The sequence below is a fragment of the Poecilia formosa genome, unplaced genomic scaffold, assembly GCF_000485575.1.
Source record: "Poecilia formosa unplaced genomic scaffold, Poecilia_formosa-5.1.2 Scaffold9, whole genome shotgun sequence".
In the NCBI taxonomy this organism is placed as follows: domain Eukaryota; kingdom Metazoa; phylum Chordata; class Actinopteri; order Cyprinodontiformes; family Poeciliidae; genus Poecilia; species Poecilia formosa.
This window is the reverse complement of record NW_006799948.1, coordinates 4,997,056-5,014,835: the sequence shown is the minus strand read 5'-3', so window position 1 is coordinate 5,014,835 and position 17,780 is coordinate 4,997,056. Positions and strand designations below refer to the sequence as shown.

Genomic DNA, 17,780 nt, shown 5'->3' with positions numbered 1-17,780 from the left:
TTTCAAAAATCAGAAAAAAATTTCAAAAATACTGAACATGGTTTTAAATATCCAGCTTGAAGAGAAGAATAATCTGGTACAGGTTTGAAGAGTCTAGGAGTTGTATTTTTTTTTAATTAGAGCAGTTCTAGTGTGATCCAGATGCCAAAAAATGGTGAAAATCGAACTTTATTGAGTTTTCAAAAATCAGAAAAAGGTTTCACAAATCCCAAACATGGTTATAAATATTCTGCTATTAGATAAGAATAAACTTATCCAGATTTGAAGTGTCTAGCTGTAGTAGTTTTTTAATTAGAGCAGATGATCCAGATGGAAAAAAAATGGTGAAAATTGAACTTCATTGAGTTTTCACAAATCAGAAAAAGGTTTCACAAATCCCAAACATGGTTCTAAATATTCTGTTCTTAGTCGAGAATAATCCAGTCGAGGTTTGGAGAGTCTAGGTGTCGTAGTTTTGGAAATAGATCAGTTCTTGTGTGACCAAGATAAAAAAAGGGCTGAAATTGCCCTTTTTTGAAGTTTCACAAATCAGGAAAATGTTTCACAAATCACAAACATGGTTATAAATATTCTGCTATTAGAGCAGAATAATCTAGTCCAGGTTTGGAGAGTCTAGGAGTTGTGTTTTTTTAATTAGAGCAGTTCTAGTATGAAAGAGATGCCAAAAATGGTGAAAATCTAACTTTATTGAGTTTTCACAAATCAGAAAAAGGTTTCATAAATCCCAAACATGGTTATAAATATTCTTCTATTAGAGCAGAATAATCTAGTCCGGGTTTGAAGTGTCTAGGAGTTGTAGTTTTTTTAATTAGAGCAGTTCTAGTAATGAAAGAGGTGCCAAAAATTGTGAAAATCTAACTTTATTGAGTTTTCACAAATCAGGAAAAGGTTTCACAAATCACAAACAAGGTTTTAAATATTCAGCTTGAAGAAGAGAATAATCCAGTCCAAGTTTCAAGTGTCTAGGTGTAGTAGTTTTTAAACTAGAGTTGATTAAAGATGCGGAAAGTAGTGAAAAATTAAGTGGAGTCGCCCTTTAGCTATTGGGAGCTGGAATTGGAAACCAACTTCATCTTCGTTTTTGATTGAGCAAAGTAGGAGGGTATACCGCTCCAAGATGGCCGCCGTATTTCCTGCGCCGGAGCGGAAAATGCGGGGTCTACTCTTATATTATGTCTATGGGTTCTTCCACGTTGTTGTTCTTCTTTTTGATTTTTGCTAGAGACTGAAGAAACGGATGGTATGCATTACCGCCACCTACTGGTAAAGAGTGTGACTCAAATTGTCTATTTTATTTGTTAATTTTGTTTTCTTAAAAACAAACAAAAAATGAATCAAATTTTAACACATTCTGAATCTCCCTGTATAATAATTATTTAAATTAAATGTTTTTAATTTTTCTATCATATCTCCTACATACAAAATAATATGCTATATTGTTTAATTTCCTCGACAATATTGACAATTTCTTGTATTATGTTGCTGTATTCTGTGGCGAGGACGTCTTTTGTTTTGGGTGAAATGTCCAATGTCTCAGTTTACCTGCTTGCAACTGTTCACAGCTGTTCCTTGTTGTATCTGATTAATCTGGCCTTCCAGGCCTACCTGCGCTCACCGGCTAACTTCCGCTAGCCTACCCGCTCAATACCTTCAATTTGTGGCCTGTTCTTCCTGTGTTGTTTTCCGTAAGTATGTTCTTATTTTATTAAACATTTCAGTTGCGGTACAATTCTTTGGATTTTGGGTTCTTTCCTCCAAAAATTATTATTGTTATTACGCTGAATATTAGCAGGCCTGCTAGCTTGGGGATATTTACCTGTATCTCTTACTCTTGTCCAGTGATATGCTTGTTTTCTGTTCCCATACATTCTCTACATTTTTCCATTTTTCCTTGTTATATTTACAACTTTAGCCAATGTATTGGCTAATAATTTCCTGTATTCCACCTCCTCCATTGTGTTGTTTCAGTCACACGTACGCAGAGAGCACAGCGTTGTATATATTAACAAATATAAATACATGTGAGGTTTGTCTTCGCTCCTTGCTATATGCACATTTTATTAATGTAGAGCAGGAACAGACATGTTTTTAGGAGCAGTCACATCCAAGCTTCAAAGCATCATCCCAGCTCCACCTAGCAACTGCCTCCAAAGTGAGCAGCACACCGGCTTTTTTCCCCTCCTGTCTTTCCTTCTCACTCTCCTCTTTCATTCCTTCACTCTTTCAACACACCCTTCTCACTGTGACTTAAAGTAATGGAGATAAATTTACAAGCTCCCGTGCAGGTAGCTCCACACACACCCACACACACACCGTCATGCACACATTTTCTGTGTTGCCGGTATTAAAGCAGATTTGAAGACGTTGGCTTCAGCTGCGTGGAAGCTTCAAAAGAAAGATATTCAAAAAGGGACCTTTTGGTTACTATGGCAATGACAGAGATATGAATATGACAGGCTTTCTAGTAAAATGAAGCCAGATTGAGCACATCTCTGCTCAATTATACAGTACCTGTGTCGAGAGCTCACTTTATGCACCAACTCTCATGCTCTCTAATTCTGTGTGTGCCCTCTTGTTGCACTGCTTTATGATGCACACTCAAATACAACCTCAATATAAATCCATTGCTGACATTTTTATTTGTTTTGTGCCTGGCAGTATTTCCTTTTATAAGTGTTAGGACATTATCTTATTTTAATTTGAAGTCTGTTGTCATTGATTTATATTCTCTGGTTGGATTTAATGATTGACTGGGCATGATGCTACATAAGAGGCTTTCGGGAGAATAAATATAGATTATGATATTAGGACAGTAAATCATGCTTGTGCTGTGTGTAAAGTGTTATTGCGCTTTTCCCGTAAATAAAGCTGGGCTGAATCTGTCAGAAAATCTTGACATCCTTTTGTCTTCGGATTCAGTTTTAGTCACTTTAAAGTAAGCTGCTGGGTACCAATCTTCCCTGTAAGGTGGCAGTGGCTTTTAACTTCCTCCGAGAGCATACTGTGTTCTGACATTCTGAGGATGAATCAGCACAAACGGGGCATGGAGGGCAAAACCTTGAACTAAAAGTTGAACTTTCTCTGTCAGGCTTGTGGAAATGTTGACTTTTATCAGAGATTTAGTGAAGGCTCGGTTGGGGAAGAACTTGACTTCAGCATTTCATGACAATCAGAACTTTACAATTACATTACAATCATTTATTATTGCTGTCATGCAGTTTTTTTTTCCCCTGACGGCAACAAATATTTTGTTTTGTTCTAAACCCAAAGAGATTGTGCAAATGCTACTCAGGCATGAGATAACTAGGTTAAGAAAACTACTATTTTCTGTCAAAAACATGCATAGCTTCATTATGTGTTTTTAGATCTATATCTGACTCCACAGATACAGTTACTATTATCAGGTGTTTTTTTTATTCTTAGTTTTGCAGTGCCAGGCTAACACTAGAAAGCTTACTTCAGTTTTGATAATGATTTGTGGTTAAACTAGAACTTGAAAAAATGCTTCTCCTGGTTTCAGCACTGGACTTACTCACCAGTAGCATTATTTTTAAAAGATTTATAGCAAGCTACTGATTCTTAGTTAAAATAAGTTACATTTTCAAGTGACACACATCTTTCTGAATTTTCCTTTCCTTTCCTTTTTTTTTGTTCAAATGGCATATCACGATTTTAATTTTAACCCCACAGTTTTTAAGAAACAAAAGCAGTTATATCCAATAACTATAGGTGCGCTCAATCTGAGATTGTAGGGTATGCTGCAAAAGAATGTAATTGAAGTGTTTCTGCTTAAAAAAGCCCTCCAAAAATCTCAAATGTCCCTGTGACCTTGTCAGTGTAATAGAGTAGGTGGTGCATGCTGCATGAGCATCAGTAAAGTTAGACTGATGGTGTGTACGTAGGCTCAGTCACAGGGGAATGATAGAATAGTGTTTCAGGGAGCAAGCAGCAGTGGGACTAAAACGGGTGCTAGACGTTTCTCTATGCACTCTATGCGAAAGAATGAGCATCAGTCCTTAAAAGTGCAAATAACGTTTTCAAGTACCTTCTTGAAATGGCACTCTCTTAATATGAATTAAATCATGTTGTGAGAAGTTGTCCAAGCGTAAAATAAGAATTCTATATTGGATATTCAAGTTATTGTGGACTGTATGCAGGAAGCAAATTCTGGAAAAAATTAGAAAAATGTAAATGCAGAAAATGTTAAAGTAATTGATCAGGTTTGCAGAACAATTGCGGTGAATGGTGAAAATTGCAAGTCTGTGCAAAATTTGCAACTGTGAAGTTCTTTGATCATTCAAATTAGTTTTGTCAAAGTCATTAGAGACGACAATTTCTTCATATTTAATTTTTGACAAATTGTGACAACTGCTTTAGATCTACTGAGGATAAAGGTGTTTGCATTTTTAGAGGACTCAATTGTAAAACTGGTGAGACTTTTCACTCAAAGCTTCATATATGAGAGGATAAGTCAGGGGATCAGCAAGGGCACCAAGATAAGTCCACTGGAAATTAATGTCAGATTTAAATGTCACCTTAGTCTGCAGGTATTGATGCCTTTCTACTGAAGCCAAGTTCTCAAAACTGTCTAAATAAGTTAATATTTCCTTTTAGATTGCAGGAAATATCTGCCTGCTCCTGAAATCCTCTACAGTCTATTTTTTTTAAACATCTTTTTTTCTCAGCAAAATCAGAAAATATCCAGTGCGGAACAGAATGTGATTTGTCCACTCATATATAATTAGTTGCATAAGTTGATTGCTATCTTAGTTTCCATTTCACAAACACTTTCAACGAAAGCACAGAGGTTTTGCTCAGCTACAGGTCAATTCACCTCTTTGCCAATCCATATTCTCACTTTGTGTCCATGTTTAAATATTTCAGTGCAACCTGTGTCTATTTTGTAGGAAGTGTTTTGTATCTATATACTGCTGGTGTGAAGAAGTATCTTCTGCATAAGGGATTTCATCAGGTTATGCTTTTTTTCCTATTACAATTAAATGTTTCAGACTTCCAACAAATTTTTATATCAAGCTAAGATAACTTTAGTGAATGCAAAATAATCAAATTTTTAAGGCAAAAAGTTGTTCAAGCAAACAAGTAGAAGTAGAATGCCTAGAAGTTGTGCACCCTGGTAGCAAGTTGGTGTGAAACTCACACAGCATTTCACAAAATCACTTTCATATTATCCACAAGCTAACATGGTAGTGGTTTTTATTTTTGCTCTCTGCCAAAAAATCCTGAAGGAGGAGGATATCTGGTTTATGACCTCAAGCACTCTTTGGTTATGCAGCAGGACAATGATCCAAGGCATACCAGAATATTCACTGGTTCAAAATAAAGTTTTAGATGACTCAAAGTTTTTCTAAATGTGAAAATGTGGTTAAAAGGTGATGATGATTTCACAAAGGTGTGTCCACTGCTTTCTAAATGCTGTTGAAAGAGCTGATCAAATTCACTAACCACATCTGACTTTCAACGTTTTGATTAGGCCACATTTGGAAAGCAAAGATGGATTTAAAAATATCATTGGATCTCTAAAATTAGGCTTTTAGGCATTTATTTATGCAAGTTATTTCTGCAATATTTTCTCCTTCAGGTTGTGGACTGCATTTTAACTGGACCAATGTACTTGGATTGTTTTTGGAGAAGATTTTAGTACATTTGCTTGGCATTGTTCCCCAAATCATCACCTTTTCACCACAGTTGGCATCAGGTCCTAATATGTTGTTTGGTTTTTGCAGTGCATCTTGTGGTTGATTCAGGTAGATCATTGCAAATATAAGTTGTGCAGCCATGATCTTTTTACACACATATGGCAATGTTTTGGCACAAGTGTTACTTGTTCAAGATTTTTCTCCTTCAACATTGAATATTTATGCGCTGCAGTCTTATGCTTTGGTTCAGTTTGACAGAACAAATGTAATGCATTTTTTTTGACTCGTGTATAATCCTTTTTACAGTAGGGTGGACTTCTCAGTGTTTGGAAATGAAAATCACTTTTCCCAGATTAATGAGCAGCAACAATTGCCTCTTTGCGGTCACTGCTGAGGATTTTCTTTCTTGAGTTGTTAACACACACCTTCATGAGGGTGTAAATTCCTTCATGGACTGACTGGATGTAGTGACTAAATGTGATGTGATGCAGTATCATGGTTTTCTAGCTATTTCTCTTGGAATGCATAAAAGTTTGGATTCCTTTTTCTTAAAAAATAACCCCACAAAAAAAAACTAAAATTCTTATTTTTACAAGGAACACAAGAAACAAAATACAATTAATAAACTCACCTGGCTCACATTTCAGTATTTCACCTTGAAACGACAGACTTGGCGACCATCTGGAAAGACCATATGTCCTCACACTTCTGAGTCCAATGAGAAAAGAATTTCAAGGCTCTTTGGACAAATTAGCATCACTGTTCACACAAAATGTCTGTGGGTGTGCTTGGAAACATGCATTGTTTGCTTTATTTTGAAAGCTTGCTTGGTTATGTTCCAAAGAACAAGACCTGCCAAACCTTTTGCTTCTTCTAGGGTGGTTCATAACTAAAACAAAAGTGGGAGTCTTTATGTAATACGATTTTTTTTCTTCAGATATGCTTTAATGAATAACTGGACTCTTGATTTTCTTATTTAAAACAAACAAAAAAACAGACAATTTGTGGTCCTCTTATCATTACACCTCACCTGCAAATGTAATAAACACATTTCTACAACAGTAACTTCCATGTCCAGCCAGGAAATTATGTGAAACATGCAGAGGCATAGCTCTTTGAAAAAAGTATTCACACCCCCAACATTTTGGTTTAGATTCAAATGCTATTCGTGGTAGAAAACCAACACTAAACATGATCTTAAATACACCATTTCCCTTCATTTGGGGGCGGTATTATGCTGTGGAAAATCTGGTTTGAGTTGACTGAAAGAGCTAAATGCATGAAAATGCTGGAAATGTTTCAGAAATGCCCAATTAAGAATGTGGAGGTTCATGACAAAATGTGTAACAGTTCAGCAGCTATGAATGCTTTTTCCAGGCATTGTAGTAATACATCTTAGCCTGAATCTATAAACCTACAAAAGCAGGAACAAAAAAAAACAAAAAAAAAAACCCCACACAGTCGACAGCAAAACCTTTTTTCTGCTGGTGGTGGCTGTGTGCTTCAGGCAGTTCTCTGGATGACTGGTGGTGGCCGGAATAGGCTTTGGTCATTTGTATTCCCAGTGGGAGGAAAAATCCATTTCCAACAAGCATCATAAAAAAGAAACCAAGAACAAAAAGCAAAAAGCTAAAAGGACAGACAAAAGAACAAGGCAAAACAGTGAAAAAGTGCCATGGAGCCCAAAGAATCACCAAGTGAATTATCAGAGGAGGTGTTGTGATGCAAAGAGCAAGGCTGTGGTGTGTCTAACTCCGCCCACATTGACCTTGCTCAGACCTCCTGAATTTATCCATTCACAGAGGATTGCACACACACACAAAACAATACACGCCATGATTGAAAACCACCAGGAGAAACTGTTGTCAGGGGTCCAAACTCTAACTGAATGCATTCCTGACTTCCTTCCTGTTTTCACTTGTCTTTTGTAGCACAGTGAACAACACCAACTTTGATTCACAGACTGTTCTGTTTCTCCTCTCCATCTTTGTTTTTGGTGTGCACATGCTTGAGTGTGTAGGTGTGTGTGCTTTCCTTTTGACGCAGGGTAGATTTGTCGATTTGGACCCCCACCATTCGCACCCCTGAGCCAAAACACACTGCACTTTTGTTCAAGCTTGCCCACTTGACTGTAGAAATAGCACTTTTCTTTCTCCACCTTAAGAAACAGTGACAGCAGAGTGTGAATTTGCACTGAAAGATCCAGAAAACTGCGTTTACTGCATTTTTATTAATTTTTTTGTAATTTGGATGGAAACTGACAAAAGCCACCATTTTTGGCTGATAATGCATGCATAATGTAACACACAGCATAATCATTGAATGGAACAGTGCGATAATCATAACTTTCTTAATTGGTTCTGCTGGTGGTTCATGTGTAAAATGTGCCATTTTGAGTTTACTAATGTGTGCTATGATATTTGAATAATTCCTTTGTTATATTTGTTGCTGCTTTGATGACCAGCAAATGGCACCATGGTAAAGTATTTACACACTAAAAGGTAATGCAGTGAAGGTTAAAGTCGACTCGCCTCTGTTATGTCACTGATTTGATTTGAGAGACAGTCGCATAACTATACTGTAAACTGGGTGGTTAGAATGGAGAGCAATATATAAGCCTAGTTTGAGAAATGCATTGTTAATATGAACATGATACTGTTAACACTTGTCTAATGCAACACCATGTCTTTGCTTGAATTTCGATCTACAAGCTGCGGATTACAACAGGACTGTATTTGGCATTTCTCCTATACGGCCAGATATGAGAAATGCCAAACAGCTTTCGCAGGTGAAGACTTCAGTGTTGTAAGCCATCCTTAACTTTTGTAACCTTTGGTATTTCAGATCTGCTATCTTGGGATTAGACTGTATGGTGTGTTGTCAGACTTTTCCATCTAAAGACTGGAAGACAAGGTTGGTGAATTTTTTTGTTTTAATTTTCCTGACTTGCCACAGATTCTCAATTGGATTGCCTGTGTTCATTCTGTTGTAGTTTTGGTTTCATACCAGAAATGCACATGCATATAGGCCAAAAATATTTAGCCTTAATGTCTTCCAAATGTACTGTCTTCCAAGTGGCTTGTGGCTATCTCTTATCAGGACTCCTTATGGTGCCTTTTCAAAAAATGTCTTTCTTCTTGCCACTCCTCCATATTGCCCCAACAAACAACTGTCTTGTCAACAGATTCACCCACCTGAGTTATGGATCTCCGTAGGTCCTCCATAGCTACCATGAACACTTACACCAAGATTTTGGCCTCTGAAGTATGCAAAACATCATCCGTGATTGACACGTTTTATGTGCTCTGTGTTGTCATGCTTAAAAAGCTCCCTTATTTCATCACTGTGTTGTTCCGTGAAGTGCCAACATATTCCATTCATAAAAGACAAACGCTGCATGCATTAAGCAAAAAATTCACTTTTTTCTCAGTAAAACATCTCGGAGCCAAACTCTGATGTCCATCTGTCACTGTGTTCATAGGGTTTGCAGAATGACAGATTTCATACACAGTGGATCCATGCAAGAGTTTGGAATTATGGAGAAATTTGGTACAGATATTCAGAGTCTGTCAAGGGTAAACACTGTCATCCACCGATTCAGTTCGAAACAGATGACACATGGCTTTGCACAGACATTTGCACACATTTACATAAAGCATTTGGGAGTTTCAGTGACATGGATTACCATAACATTTGGTATCGGAATGAAATGTGATCTATGAAATGTGATCTAGAAAGACCTCAGTTATTATCTCTCACTTTATAATATTACAACCATGTTGGCATTTTCATTTGAAGCAGGTTAGTATTCACTACAGGGAACATAACAGGTTTCCTTTCATTTTAAAGCAAAAGATAAAAAAAACCCAGGTAAACAGAACATCAAATCTTCCAGCTTTCTCCTTACACTTGACATATAATGTTTAATTTCAACTTGTCTCCTGCTAAATTTTCAAAAGGTTTTAATCAGAGCACATTGTTCCATTACACAATTCCTGTTCCTATGCACTTCAAAATGAAGACGATAGGCTCAATTTTGCTGCTGGAAGGTTTCATATGAAACCTGCATCGACATTTTTAAAGCCGAGCTGCATTTTGAAGAGCCATCGCTAAATGAATGACGACAGCAGGGTGACCACCAGCCTTTCATTCGTTCAGCCTACGGCCCATTCACACACTTCCCCACACAGACTTGCCCCACACTGCTGACCACAGACAGTAGGGATATGATTGTGACTAGAGAGGCTCTCTCCATCCCTTTCTTTTTCCTCAGTTATTCCTTACCACAAACACTTTACTCAGTCTGGTACAAAGAGGACTTTGTGATGGAGGGAAGCCAATGTCTTTCATTGTACTCCCGAGCTTTGTCTCAACATCCATGCACATTGGGGATCTTTCAAAGCCATTATTAGGAGACTTGTGATGATGAATCACAATTTTTTTTGCTCAAATTCAACAAAATGGAAGCTTTAATAAGATGTTGAAGGAAAAAAAATTTAACAATGGGTATTCTCTATACGTCCTCTCTTTCTTCCTTTTGTCATCTGCCACTCCTTCTCTGTATCAGTGTTCACATCAAAGCAGCTGACAATGACCCCTTTCTTTCCCGCCATTGTGGTTCTTTGTCTTCTCCCACTCTCAATCAATGTCCACAGCATGTCACATGGCCAAACACGCTCTCAGTGGCCTCCCAGTGTGTTCTCATCAATCTGTCTCCTTCTGTGAGGAAAATGACAAGACATAACTGGCAGAAAAACAAGGACATTCTATTATTGGATAAAACCATACAGGATTTAAATTTTTTTTTTAAACTGTCGGTCAGAGGTTCATAAACACTTGTGAGAAGCATTGGGGTCACATTGATCTTAGGTCTTTCAGCCATTCTTTTTTCACAGTGGATTCTATCTGAATCCACATAAAAATCTCCACCTTTTTATGTCAAGGTGATTTCTTTTTTCTGCCAGCATATTGCATCAGGATAAACTGAATACTACCTAATTGCTCAAGATGTTGATTTTATTTCTTCTTTCAGATAAATAGATTTTTTTTCACATTCTTTTTTTTTTTTTTTACATGTCCCTACTGAGTTAAACCAGGTTTTCCTCTGGTTTGATTTTGGAGCATATCCCCCTCCCCAAATCTGCTAATTATCTCATAATCTTTGGGAGTTTGAGGAACTTTTTACTTTAGTTTTAGATTTGTCCCTCTTGGCTTTCCATATTCAATTCCCTCTATAGTTTTAAGGTTCTTTGTACTTTCTCTTCTGTACTTTAATATGTAGTATGTTCTTTTTATATTCTTTGGTACATGTGTAGTCTGTTAGTCGTGGTGATGTCACAGTCTGTGTTGAGCTTTTTTGTGTTTCTAAGTTTGCATCCTAGAGTTTACTGTCTAGTCAGTGCTAGTTCTCTGTTCCCTGATTTATTCAACATCTTCCCTCTGAATCTCGGCTTCCTGCTCTTCCCAGATGTCTGTCATCTATTCATTCACTCAGCTGTCTTGCAATCAAACCCCTCTGCATAAATGCTACTTGTTTTTACCTGTCTTTCAGTGTAGCTGATTGTTTTTGCCTCTCATTGGTCTTACAGTCTTATTTTTTTATTTTTATTTTTTTTCCCTTGAATTTGCACACCTGTATATTTTAAAGCCGTACCGTGAAACATACAGGAGCTGTGGGTCTATTTATTAGCCTGCAGTACTGATTCAAATCAATTGTGATCGCCTGAATGAGTGTTTTGCATGCCTGACTAAAACCTTCAAATCTCACTATTCCCCATGACAACAGTGAGTCATCTCTTTCTGTGGCTTATAGGAACACGCATGCACGCAATTCTTGTGTAAATGGCACTTTCTGGGTGCTGACAGGCAAACATATCCTTGTTCTGTGACAGAATGTTTGAATGTAGAGTTTTTGTTCACATGCATGTACCTGAGGTACAGACTAACTACAAATTCATGCAGGTAAATGTCCTTAGTTTTTTCTCTTTAAAAATACAACTTTAAAAAAACAATGGAAAAGGCGCTTTTGCGATGCATTACGCATCACTTTATATAAAGAAACAATTTTGACGGTTTTTGCTTTGACAAGTTTAGCAGTTTAAGTGTTCACTTAGTGGTTATGGCGTCAAAATAGCAGATGGGTTGACATTTTTGCATCTTGTTGCAACAAAATAGAGAGAGAAAAAAAAAACCTCAGCGAAAATGAAATAAAAATTCAACCGTTTCTTTGTCTTGTGTTTTCCCCAGGAGGCAGGCCATCACATTCATGTCAGTGGATGTATACTGCTCACTCGCCCACAAAGATGACAAAATGTTTGAATTTGAAGTTATTTTTTATTGTTTAGTATTAAGGTAAAGAGAAAAACTATGACATAAAATTCATATTGGTTTTGATGTTTGTAAGGGAATTATAATAGTGGATATTTTATGGAAAAATAAAGGACATGGTTTCCTATGATTAAACAAAATTAACCAAATCAGAAAACCAACACATGGGAGTTGATAGGTGTATGGATATACTACAGTAATAGTTAATTATGATTTGTTAATGTGTTAATGGCATTAACACCTCACCCCCGTAATTAATTATGGAATAATTAATAATTAATTATGGCTAATTGAAAGCTGAGCTGCAAGAATTTTGACTACATGCCTTTTGAAATTCAATATATTTCCAACTATTGTATCCAGACAGTCCTTTGTCATTGCAAAATTTAAGTATTTATATAGAGACGGCAATCACTGTTCAATATATAGTTCAGAGCTATGCTATAAGCACAGGTATACATGTTGTTCTTAGCAGAGGAGAAATGTCTATATTACATTGTGAAAAGTTGTGTGCAAATCAGAGCCAGGATTAATTAATGTCTTTTTAAAAAGGCCACATCTACCTCAAAAGGGGTGAAGCTCCTAGCTGTTTGACTCAAAATTTAAAGATATATTGGTGTGAAACCAGGTTTATTAAATCTGAGACGTCTTGTTGTTTGTACCATGCATTTGACTGATTTTACATGAGTGTTTGATCACATGGGTGAAATGACTCATCTGTGGCTTACTGCTTGGAGGACCAGGCATCCATTCTCGCTTGCGTCTCTCCTCTTACTGCTACGAAACACTTCCCACACACACCCCACACAGAGCCAAGCAATACTAGGTCAAGTTGTCCATGTGTCATTAAAAATGGATAACCATTTGACTTGCCGAGACTGGTGTGTGTGTGTGTGTGAGCAAAAGTGAACGTGTGTGTGATTTATTGCGCTGCCACTGAGGAAATAAAAAATGTCCCTCATTCCCTGATCCATTTTTGGCAAGATGCTGGCAGGTATGAGCAGGAGATTAGACTAACATGTGGGTGTGACTGCAGGTTAGTGCTTTTAAAATGTGTATAGGTGATGGAGAGGAGGAGAACTTGGGCAAATTCAGCCAAAATGGAAGGTGAGACAATTAATGCATTTCTCTAAAATTGAGCAAAAAGAAGAGGGAGAAGTAAAGGACAAGTGGGTTGTAGAGAAACTGTATTAGATGATGAAAGTACTAGTCTGATCAGATATTAAAGATTTTTGTTTGGCTGTAGTGAAGCAAATTGATAAAATATTTACCAGTTTGTGGACGTACTTCACCATTCTACTGTGCTTCTTTGTGATCATTCCACTGCAATTTATACATGTAGATGCATTGTGTAATACTAACAAAACTTTCTATAAAGACTTACAACTCCGACCTATTTTCAATTGTGAATTCAGCTATCAGTAACAATAATTCTCAGTCAATAGATCAATCGATAGTCTTCTTACAATCCTTTTTAACAGAGAAAGGATTGTAATGCAACAAATGCAACTAAAATACCCGCCTGGTTCTTATTGTTGGTACTGCTACCTCCCTATTTCACAAAGAAAGATGTACAATGTGAAAAGAGGATGCAAAGGTACAAATGACAGAGAATGTCTTGACCAAAAATCTGCTTCCACCACAGGAAGATCAAGTTAGCCTCTACTAAATTTAAATCAAAGTACAGATAAGTCCATCAGGAGAGGAAACCAGCACAGATGGAGGCTAATGTGAGAGATCACATGACAGAGAGAGAAAATGGAGGAAAATGAAAGCATTCTTCTGTGTTGAAGGTGGTTGTGACTTGTGTAATGAACAATTTAAAAGATGTTCCTTTAATCTAGGCTATGGTATGCAACATAAGAAGCAAATCATTAGGAAAGACATTCTTGGGATATAATCATAAAAAAAGTAGAACTTTTTACTTTATTTTGCAGGTTTATTTTGTATGAAGATGCTGATCCCTGCCACATTTAAGTTAGGTTTAAGTATTTATACAATCAGAAGTCCATTTTTCTATGATGACATTATGTGCAAGTTCACTCGTACCTATATCACCAATCTTCCCACAAGTGGCTAACTTAACAAACTTACCAAAAGGTCACAGCAAAGATGCTAAAAGAAATTGGAAAAAATCCTTAACTTGACCTTCTCTAAATACATCACTTGACTTTCTAAATGTTAGTCCATGACAGTACAGTTAAAATAAGAACGAGGGTTAACGTGCCTTGCATGAACAAAATAACCTGGTGCACTGAAGTACCTAATGCAATACCTTAATGCTGTGCAATCAAGACAAATGAGACAGGAATGGAGCCCTGCAGTGTACAATTCTTCTTGTTTTTATTTCCACTCACTTCTTTCAAAGGGTTGCCAAGACAGTGCCTCGTCTCCACAGAATGAATCTTGCAGTTTGCACAATTACATCTGAACGAACAACACTTATGAAATCAAAACAAAGCTGTTTCCCCATAACAACTCTCAACTTATTAGTGCAAACCAGTTAACTTGACCCATCCTCATTCACCTTTTGTGACATACCTCCAGTTTGTCCTATGACTCCAAGCATGTGAAATGTCAGGAGATCAAGTTGGGATGGACGAAGGCAGACGGCAGCAAAGCTAGGAAGGTAGATGAGATTTGTCCAAGGCACTGACATTTTTGAGAAGGAAAATGTGAAATATTGGCTGACATTTGTACTCCGTGTGTGTGAGGGAGAGCAAGAGCGTGTGTGTGTGAAGACACTAGCCTGGGAGCAATGAAAAAGAGCGAGGCAGTTGAAGATACAGCAGTGTTGTCCTCTTTCTGCATGCATGCTGTCAGAAAAAATTATTCTGTCATCCCAGTTCATATGCATGTATTGGACAGTTAAAGAGGTCACTTGTCATATTGAAGTCCAATGACTTGTTTGGAAAGATACAATAATAGCACCTCTGCAATACAGTGATGCATGATTTAATATGTAGTTTCATACATGCGGGTAAAAACGCAGTGTAATATCAGCAGAGACAGTAATTACCTTGCTGGCCTCTAACCATTTTGAATACAGCAACATGTTCTTTAGAGCACTCATCCTAGCTTGTGATATTTGTGAACACTACAGTTTACCTTCAGCTATTGGATTATGCAGTTAATACAGAATGATTTGGTGCAATAATCCCTGTGTGGATGAAAACTATTCTCTTATATGCTTTCATTCGACTTAACCATGTTCTCTTAGATTTAAACTGCCTTTGTTATTTCCCCACTACGGGGAAATGTTGGGTTCTGAGAAACAGGGCTAGGCCAAGGTTATACGAGGACTCAAAGAGAATTTAATTTCTGGCTGCTCTTCACCAATTCAATCAGCTTTTTAATGTAGATTTTGTGGAATCTGTGAGAAGGGGCAAAGAATTTTTATGACTGTATGTGATCACACAGATTTTAAAGACATGGACAACTAAAACAACAATGAAGATCCACTGCGGTGTACCAGTCAGTATTACAAATAGAGTGAGACTATATGGAAAAGTTTCATAACCATTTTGCGTGGAAAGAAAATTCCACTGCTTCACCTGTATATGACAGAAATCAGTTAACACTCAAATTGAAACAATGTGACAATATTTGACTATGAAGCACAGCATAACTTAGCAACGCCTCTCCCCACTTGTCCCTGTGCAGTTGTAGTCAGCTGGGTGAAAGAAAGCTGCAATAAATTTCCCTCACTATAAAAACTAATTCAGCTTTTTAGAAATATTTTCACACGTCTGTGACAGGTTTAAAAAATTCATGGGGACATCTTCCTTTATGCCGTCTTTAAAGCAGCTGAATGCTTTTCTGATTTAATCAAATGTAATTAGATCATGTTGCATATTTTTGTTTTTGAATTTTGTGTAAACACTGAATCCAAGAAACTGTGGATTATTATTTTTTCTATTATCATTTCCATTACTTTGCACTGCATTACTGACATTGAATTGCCCTTTGTGAATAAAAATATCAGTCCAGTCTCTGGTAACATGTCTGGTAATATTCAGCTAGATCAATAGAAAATCATAAGCATAATCGGCACAGTATCACTGACATCATAACTACTCAAATGTCTGGAAATGATGACAATGGGCTGCAGTGGTTGGGAATACAGCCTTGAATGAATCACTGGAGACCATATAAAATATAAAGAAACAACTGAGTGAGAAAGATGGTCATAAAGCACCCAAGACTCCTCCATGAACTTGAAGCACAACCTGAGACACTGAACACCAGCTCAGCATGCTCAGTGTTATGAAGCATTTTTATCTTTTACTAGATTAAAAACCTTCTATCAAAATTGGGGTCAAACATTACTTTGTGTCCTCTGACGCATGGTACCGCATATCTTGCATTACAATTTGATGTAGGGCTGCAGGGGTGCTGCAAGGTATGCTGGGATGTGTGTATATGATAACATTAGGAAGGCTTATTCAGCAACACCTGCAATCTGAAATTCCTTCAGGTAATGCCGTGGTGCAACCTGACCAAGTACATTATCATGGGAAAACAAGACACTAGATAGATGTGTAGGATGCTAAAAAGAAGTGCCTAATACTAGAAACCAATGCAACTAAACAGTCTTTGAATATTTAAAACAATATAGAAGCATTCAGGTTGTGCTGGACCCATAAAACAGTCAAAGTCGAGTATAGTAGCTTTCATACAACAAGTGGTTCATAAACTGACTCTGGGACAAGCACAGTAGTAATATTACAGTGAAGAGTTCTCAAACTGGTAATGCAAACTAAATCCTGGTGAAAGGTATATGCTAAAAATGTGCAACACGCATTTCTTTCAAAACCTATCAAAGAGAAAATCACTTTTCTTGGTCATTGCTTTACTGGTTTGAGGATGGGCGGGACAAATATGGAGCTGGCCCCCTAGGGCAACTTGTACTGGTGCCATTGTTCCCACCCCCTCCTCTCCAACATATGCAACACTTCTAATAGGGTTTTAGGATGTGTGGATGATCTGCCTTGCAGGCACGGGTGGGGAACTTTGCAGTGTCCCCCGTCCTCCAACATGTTTGACTCTGTCCTGCAGCTCAGTTTTAATGCACTGGAGGTCTTAGGAGTCTATACCAAAGCTTCAATTCCAGTGTTAATGGAACTAAGACACAGACTTGTGTCCATAGCAACATTTCACACTGATGCACACAGTGGAGTGGAGGGGCTGGACTCTAAGGATTTTATGTAGTCCTTTTCTGCTCTGGCCAGTGTCTATGCTGAATTAGTGTTAGCTGGTGGGGTGGGCCACCAGCCAACTCTAAAGGGAGTGTGCAGATTGGGGGGGAAAGGCTCCCTTTGGTGGGATGCTGCTTGTGTGGGATCTTGGGCCATGCCTGGAGTATTGGGCTCCTACTTCGTAGTCTATGTGTCCCCGTGGATTGCCATAAGGGGGTCCTCTTGACCCTCCCTTAGCTCATCCAGTGAGGTGGAAATTTACCCTCCCTGCCCTTGTCCTTTTAGTTCCATTTCTGTTCTGCAGTGGTGGGATAGTGCCTGCTTGATGTATCTGGGCTCTCCTGCTTGGTGCTGGGCAGTCTTGCTGGGTCCTGAGCAAGACTGCCCGTCTAAAACAGTAGATGGCTGTTTGGCTGGATGAACAGGACTCTGCACCCTTCCACTCACCTTGTTCCTCTTTAGCCTAGGGTTTCTTTGCTGTTGACCTTTCTCCGTGTGGGGGGGGTATGGCTGCCCTGTGGAGTGGTCTTGTGTTTGTCCACCTGCGGCTGCTGCAGCATTCCATGGTTGGATCCACCTGTCCTTTGCAGCTCTCGGG

The 17,780-nt window shown here is 37.9% G+C and overlaps 1 long non-coding RNA gene across 4 annotated transcripts in view; it reads left to right on the top strand.

Moving 5' to 3' along the window:
• Window positions 1–1,504: 1,504 nt before the first annotated feature.
• The window catches only part of LOC103129144 (uncharacterized), a 35,138-nt gene continuing 18,862 nt past the window's right edge, over window positions 1,505–17,780 (top strand). Inside the window, exons 1-3 of one of the 4 annotated variants that reach the window (XR_001659770.1) lie at window positions 1,505–1,689; window positions 8,502–8,570; window positions 11,904–11,969. This is a non-coding gene — a long non-coding RNA (uncharacterized LOC103129144). Of the gene's footprint in view, window positions 1,690–2,000; window positions 2,286–8,501; window positions 8,571–11,903; window positions 11,970–17,780 lie in introns of those variants that run through there. The other 3 variants (XR_001659769.1, XR_001659772.1, XR_001659774.1) reach the window with 3 other exon arrangements.